Raw genomic sequence first — 7,126 nt, 5'->3', positions numbered from 1 at the left:
GGTCATTAGGAAGATGACATTTTCAGCAAATTATGCTAAATGTGATGATGAGAAGAGATCATCGCTGTCTTCAATCATTTAACTGAAATTATTTCCTCTGCAGAATTCAAAGACACACAGAGCAGTAAATTAACAACAGTGCAGGTAGATGAAAAATGTAAACCTTAAATATAAAGTGTCAATTTAAATACAACTTAAAGCTTAAACTTAACTTAAGATACAAAATATAAAAAGAGTAGATATAAGTGGACAGTGATTGGACTAACAGATGTAAACAGATGTAAACAGAACTATGTGCAGTAAACCAGAAATAAATATCTATATACAGAGCTATGTGCAAGTAGGCAAATACTAAAAAGTAGTAAGTTGTAACCTCGAATCCCTTTACATAAAACCAGAGTTGGAGTTTATATGGCTGTGTGGGGGTCTCTAAAAGAACTCATCTTTAGGGTGGATATGGGGGGGACACAACCCAATATGGGGCTGGCACAAACCGCTAGGCGCCCGCAATTTATGTCTCTCCTTCAGAAATCTAAAACTTAGACTTTTTACATATGATGTCTTATACAAGAGGCGGTAATGTATTATTTGTTAGTAGAATAACAGTTGTTGTTAAGAGACCCGCGCAGATGTTTGGTTTTTACTGCTTTCAGGGGACTCAGACGCCTTCTCTCATTGGCTCCCACAGAACTCGAGCCCTTCATAAAACAATGGCCCTTGGACAAGTTCTAAGAAATAAAACAACTTGTTGTTATTCTTTTTTTTTCTCCAAAAACTGTTGTGCATAATAAAGTATTTATTAACCTTTATAAGTAGTGTTCCGACTTTATATCCAGTACCTGCAGAGGAGCTTTATTAACTCTTAATAAGTGCATAATAAAGTATTTATTAACCTTTATAAGGCATTAATATGAACCTAATAAAGTCTTATCAATGTCAATAAACATCTTATGAACGTTGATAAGTGGTCTATAAACAAGTTTCTGTGTTAATTAATATCTTACAAGCCAATTATAAATTAATTTATAGTTTAATTAACACTCATGAAGTATTATTAATGTTAATAAACATCTCAATGTTTATGACAGTATATAAAGTGTTAGTACGTTTCTAATAAGAGCCTAATAAGTGTTTTATAAGACATAATAAATGTGTTAATTATGCCTATATTAACACTTATATAGTCTTATTTGTGTTAATAAGAATCTAATAAGGTCTTATAAGTGACTTATAAGTGACTTATTATCTGTTATTAATGCTTATTACAAGCACTTTAATATAAAGTGTTACCCTTTATTGTTTTAACATGAAGACATAAAACTCTTAGAAAACCCTAAGGTCTCAAATGTAAAACTCAGACCATCTGAGGAGCGAGTTCATATAATTTTACTTCCTGGTTCTTTATTTGAAACTCTTGGAAAGACCCTTTTTATCTTCATAAAATCATAAATGTTATGTGTCCTGCTTGGTTGCAGCTACTTCCGCCCATTTACTCACCCGGTGACCTCAGCCGCAAAGTGACCACAGACACAGTCACACATTCCTTGTGGTGACTCATTGACAGTTCTGTCATGGAGTCACCACACGTCGGTCTCTCCCCATAAGGAAATTAATGTGCTCCGGGTCCTTCAATATAAAACACCTCCGATATGAACGCACAGCGAACGCACTCAATATTCCACCCAGGGCAGATGATTTCTCCGCTGGAGTGGTGACCGTGTTTTCTGAGGGTAATGAGGCACACCAAACAGTCTCATTTGGGATATTGATGGTGTGTCATCACCTCATTAGAACTGTGGCTGTTGAACGACAGGAGGAATCACTCCATACCTTTGTGAGAAGTAATGAGGTGTTCAGGAGTCATGTACAGAAAACAGAAAGTCCTCTCTTCAAAACGTGTTATTGTTCATTTAAATGGAAGTGATTGAATAAGTTGGGGTGCAGTTATTTATTTATATTCACACAATGGCGCCAATACGCTTGAATAATGGTTTGTGTCTGTTGGAATCTACAAACTGAACTCTTCACTGTCATTGTGTTTATATGACAAGATTACTCACTTCCTCTTCTGAAACGCTGATGAAGAAGAATCTTAAGTTGTAGTTCTCACATCCAAAGAAGACTCACACCTGGTTCAGGTAGTGACTCTGTAATTCTTTGACAAAAAGGCAGACTTTCAATGTAGATTTCTGAGTAAACAGAGTAAATTTGGTGGCAGGGATCTTTGTTAGGGGGGGGGGGGCAATAAGGGGGCGCTCCATGTTTGATGAGCTGCTAATGATTTTGACACCAACCATTAAAAATTCATAGCTTTCAGTCACGTGAGTGGCGTGGAGGCCTTGAGGGCAAAGGGAGTTTAGGAAAGTGGCGGCCACCATTGAACACTCAAATCCATCTCTACAAAACATGTTTACACCACTTAACATCCACAGGAAAGAAAAGAAATTAAGATAAACTGCAGGTTTGTGTCCACTTTAAAGGTCACATATCCTCCTCTTCAGTGTAAATAAGTCTCAGAGCTCTTCAAGACATGTGTGTGAAGTTTCTTCTTCTAAATCCACTCTGATCCTGTATTTGATCATGCCTATAAACCCCTCTATTTCAGCCCTGCTCAGAACAGGCTGTTTCTGTGTCTGTAGCTTTAAATATGTAAATGAGCTGTGTATGACCACGCCCCCTCTCTGGAAGGGCTCGGGTGTACTCTGTGCTTTCTCGCTCCATGTCCAATTGTTTACGGTGAGAAGGCAGACTCAGAGGGCAGAACAAACACCTAGCTGTGGGAGTGTCACCCACCTGGGGGAGGGGCTACTGCCCTTTGTGATGTCATGAAGGGGAAATCTCCAAACAGCCTGTTTGAGCACACATTTTCTGAAAAGTGGAGCAGGGAAAAGACGGAGAGGATGGACTTTTCTCATCATTGGGGGGTTTGTAGACGGACTAGAGACACATATTAGAGTTAGAGAAACATGGTGAAGTGTTTTTTTAATATGTGACCTTTAAATGACTCCTCCCCTTTTTCACAAAAACATTTATTTATTTTGTTTCAAATTCAATATCTCATTTGATCCATATTTTATGCAGTCTTTGAACATTGCAGTCTCTGAAAGGATGCTGCTACTTTTTTTACTGAGCTCAGTCCTTGATCATTAACTTAAAAAAAAATAGTATAAGTTGGACTGTGTTAACGGCAACCTGCAGTGGTCATTAAAAGCTATAGCTGACTCTAACAGGCAGCTTTGCTGCACTGAGGCCTGCAGCAGTGTTTGTTTTTTGCTCTTACTTATTCAGAGCAGGAGCGTAAATGAAAAAAAGTGTCAACAATCTTTTTTTCTAAATTGCATGCCATGTCTGCAGAAATCTGATTAATGGTCTCCTAACAAGCGCTGCGAGGAGGCTCTGCCACTTCTGTTACCCATGGAACTCGGCGTAAATGAGGGGAGTTAAGGGTAAGAGTGACCTTTTCAAATATGCTTGTTCATAATGGACCACGGTGATGCCTGGAATTCTTGCCCGCACGCAGACACAAACACACAAACACACAACGCTCAAACTTTTCTCACACATCAGCGGGCTCGTGCATTTAATTTTTGGCCTTTTGCAATACCGCTCGGAGGTAGGAGTGCTCTAAAGACGGAAATAACACTTACATCATTGGATTGGAGCAAGAAGGAAGAGAAACACTTTTTATTCCAGGAAAACACGCTGTAAGCCCCCCCCTCCTCCCCCCTCCTCCCCCCCTCACATTCACACAGATTGAACTGCAAACACTATTATACGACTAAAATGCTCAGCTCTGTTGTGACACTCGACTAGACAAACAGCAAAAAACATTATATTCAGGGTACAAGACTTTAAATGACATTCACTGCACTCCAATCATCTACTGCTATAAACACTAATTCCACCTGGAAATGTCTGAAACTATTCAGTAGAGAAATATTCAAGAGATGATGCAAAGAAACCCAGAAAGTAAGTCTGTCTCTCTTATTTTTTACGTCTGTGTCTTCTGCCCTCTGGTGGTGGCAGCACAGAAGTGCAGCTTCAGATAATAGAGTCAGTTTTAGTATCCTCAAGGGGAGGCTTTTCTTCCACGTCTCTGTGAATGTGTTACCTGTGAGAACAAGCCCCTGCTCCCTGTTGGTCCTGGAGAGGAAAAAAACAATTTAAATGAATGAATTAAACATTAGCTGTGACAACAACTCCACCTCCACCTCCACCTGGTGATGGTGTTCATGCAGAACTGACAAACAGCCACTGGAAGTAATGGATCAGAAATCAGTGAGGTGGCATCATTTGTAATTTACAAATTTACAGTTTTATAAGCTTTGCTAACTTGTCTTTTATAAAACTGATTTTGCAGTGTGCAAAAAAAACTCACTCCAGAAACGTCAGAACGAAAAGGCTCCATCAGGAGGAAACTGTAGAGCACCAGAACTCAGGACTACATGTGGTCAGTCATCCTCAGTAAGAGGAACACGAGCTGTGAACAAGGGGTTTTCATCAGATGTAACCTGTTCCTTCTGACTTTGTAGTTTGGTTTGTTTACCAGCTGACAGATTGTTTCTGGAGCGAGGTTGTTTACACATTTCAAAATCAGATTCATTAAAAAAAGAAAGAAGAGATGTCTTGAATACTGTCATGCAAAGTATTGAGGTGTAAAAAAAAAAAAGAGAAAAAGAGAACTAGTGTGAAGGCACATGAGAGTGGTGAGAGAATCTGCTCACTTCAATCAGGTATGTGTGGCACTGATTTGATTAAGCCCAGGTGTGGGGAGTCTGACTCATTCAGCAAGGAAGTGGTGTCATTACGTTTCCTGAACCGGCCGCATTCACCTGTTTTTTTTTTTGTTTTTTTTGTTTATCTTTATTCAAGAAGAGTAATGCTCATATACAGTCAGGTAAACAAAAAACAATATCACAATGTAAATCAAGTAAAAGCTTAAATAACTAAATAACATACAGTACATAAAGGAAAGATCAAATGAAATACGGTAATATACAGAATATAAAATAAACAATAAAGACACATTTAGATAGTGAAATCATTATTTAAATAGTGAAATCATTATTTAAATAGTGAAATCATTATTTAATGAGGGGGAAAGGTTTTATAATAATGCAGACATTTGTTTTATTTTCTGTTGTTAATTTAAAGTAGTGATTTCAGTCAGGACTTTAACTCTAGATTAGAAATGTATTAAATTAATCCACGCTCGTTTGTTTTGATTTGGAGGCAGACGAGATGTGACGATTTACGTTTAATTTCGCACAGCATTGTGGGTAAAATACAATTCATTTCCTCCAAGTTAGTATCCATACTGAAATGTTGAGTAAACTGAGGTGGACCCAAAATATGAGCTCTGAATGACCACGAGAGTTCAGTCTGCTGAAACTCTTTCTGAAAAGTGACTACTGAACTGTGGATATTCAGAAAGGGCCTGAGTCTCCAGTGCTCTGTGCTGACTCATTATCTCACCTTCAGAGGTAGTGAGAGGTTCTCCCTGTGGCTTCTCAAGTTGTCTGTGTATTTATAAACACCAACTCAGAACTTTGTGTGTATTTGATGTCAATTTCCTGTTTCCCAGTGTATAACTTGGGGTGTTGTAGAGTTTGTGACTCCAGCCTTTTGTGTTATCAAAGGTCGCCCTTTTTGTTTCGTGTTTTCTGGATCTCCAGGACAATTTTGGTTTTGAGTCAGCTGCTTGGCAGCAGTGGTTTAGTTAATCCTTTCGGTGCTTTATTTCATTAAGGAAGCCTGTTGTGGCTCTATACAGTTTCGTAGTTTTTTTCCCCCTTTCCAATCTATCGCTATTGTGATTTTGTGGTTATCCTTCTGGGATAACTTTGAGACACCCCTGGGTCCGCACCTGCGCCCCATGTGTTTATGTGTCTGCATATACATGTTTTATTTTTGGTTTACTTACTGTCTCGTATATCTTGTTTGATTACTACTTGTATCTTTTATCTGTTTTGTTGTTATATTGATAATTTTATATGTATGGGTTACTGCCCTATTTTTGTTTGTCCAACTTTGAAAATGCTGATAAATAAGAATGGGGGAAAATAAAAAAACGATTTCATTTTATCCCCCAGTTACAGCCTCAACCTTCCCGGTGTTACTGTCTAAATTAACGACATGCCCCCTGCTCACAAGATGATGATTTTCAGTGATATTTCTGGTCTTGCTCTTGTCTCTATCTATAGTCCTGCCTTGGTCTTGGTCTTGACCTGGTCTTGTTATCAAACAAAAACCATCGTCATTACCATCATCATCATCAATAATATGGAGACCATCATCATTAAGTTAGTAGGTATTCATGAAAGAGCTGGGTCTTTAGCTTTTTCTTAAAGGTGCAGAGGGACTCTGCAGATCCAATGGAGTTTGGAAGTTCATTCCACCACCGGGGGGCGACAGAGGAGAAGAGTCTAGTAAGCGTCTAAGGACCCTGCTGTGATTATCAGTTCATTGATTACACCCCGGGCCTCTTCTGATGTGCATGTGAGAATATGCCGAGAAACAGTTCCTCTATTCTGCTTCCAGGGAGGAGATGCAGACGGAGATGCTCCAGGATTGAACAGGTCGGGTCCACGCTGCACAGCCTGCTGTAACTCTACTTGTGTTTTAGTGTTAAATATTATCTCCCTGTATTTAAACAAGAGCAGGTTTGCAGGTCATGTTTGTTGGTTGACTGCACTCCCTCTCTAATTTGGTATTTATTCGTCTTCACTATCGTTTACACAGGCATGCATGACATTTTCAATGTCAAATGTCACATTTTGTCGGATGCTTTTTTTGCAGCTTTGCAGGCAGCAGAACAAAGTGAAGTCATGACATTGACTTCTCATCATGAGTTGATCTGACCCATTAGCAAACAGCAGCTTGTTTACACATCCAGAGGACAGGGAGCACGTTCATGTGGAGTCGTGTTTCTCGCCTCTAGATTAACAACCGTAAAATATTCACTCTCATTTTACCTCTATTTGGTTTCTGTTGCCTCCTGAGAGGAATGGGTATCTCCTTTTCTGAGAATGCATCTCTTTGCATGGATGTTCACATGGATCAATATTCAAACGCCTGTGCAGTTTTGTCATTTGCAGCTGTGTTTTAATTGTATTTTGCGCACCCG

Source organism: Labrus bergylta, chromosome 14, assembly GCF_963930695.1.
Source record: "Labrus bergylta chromosome 14, fLabBer1.1, whole genome shotgun sequence".
Taxonomy (NCBI): Eukaryota; Metazoa; Chordata; class Actinopteri; order Labriformes; family Labridae; genus Labrus; species Labrus bergylta.
This window is presented reverse-complemented; position numbering follows the sequence as displayed.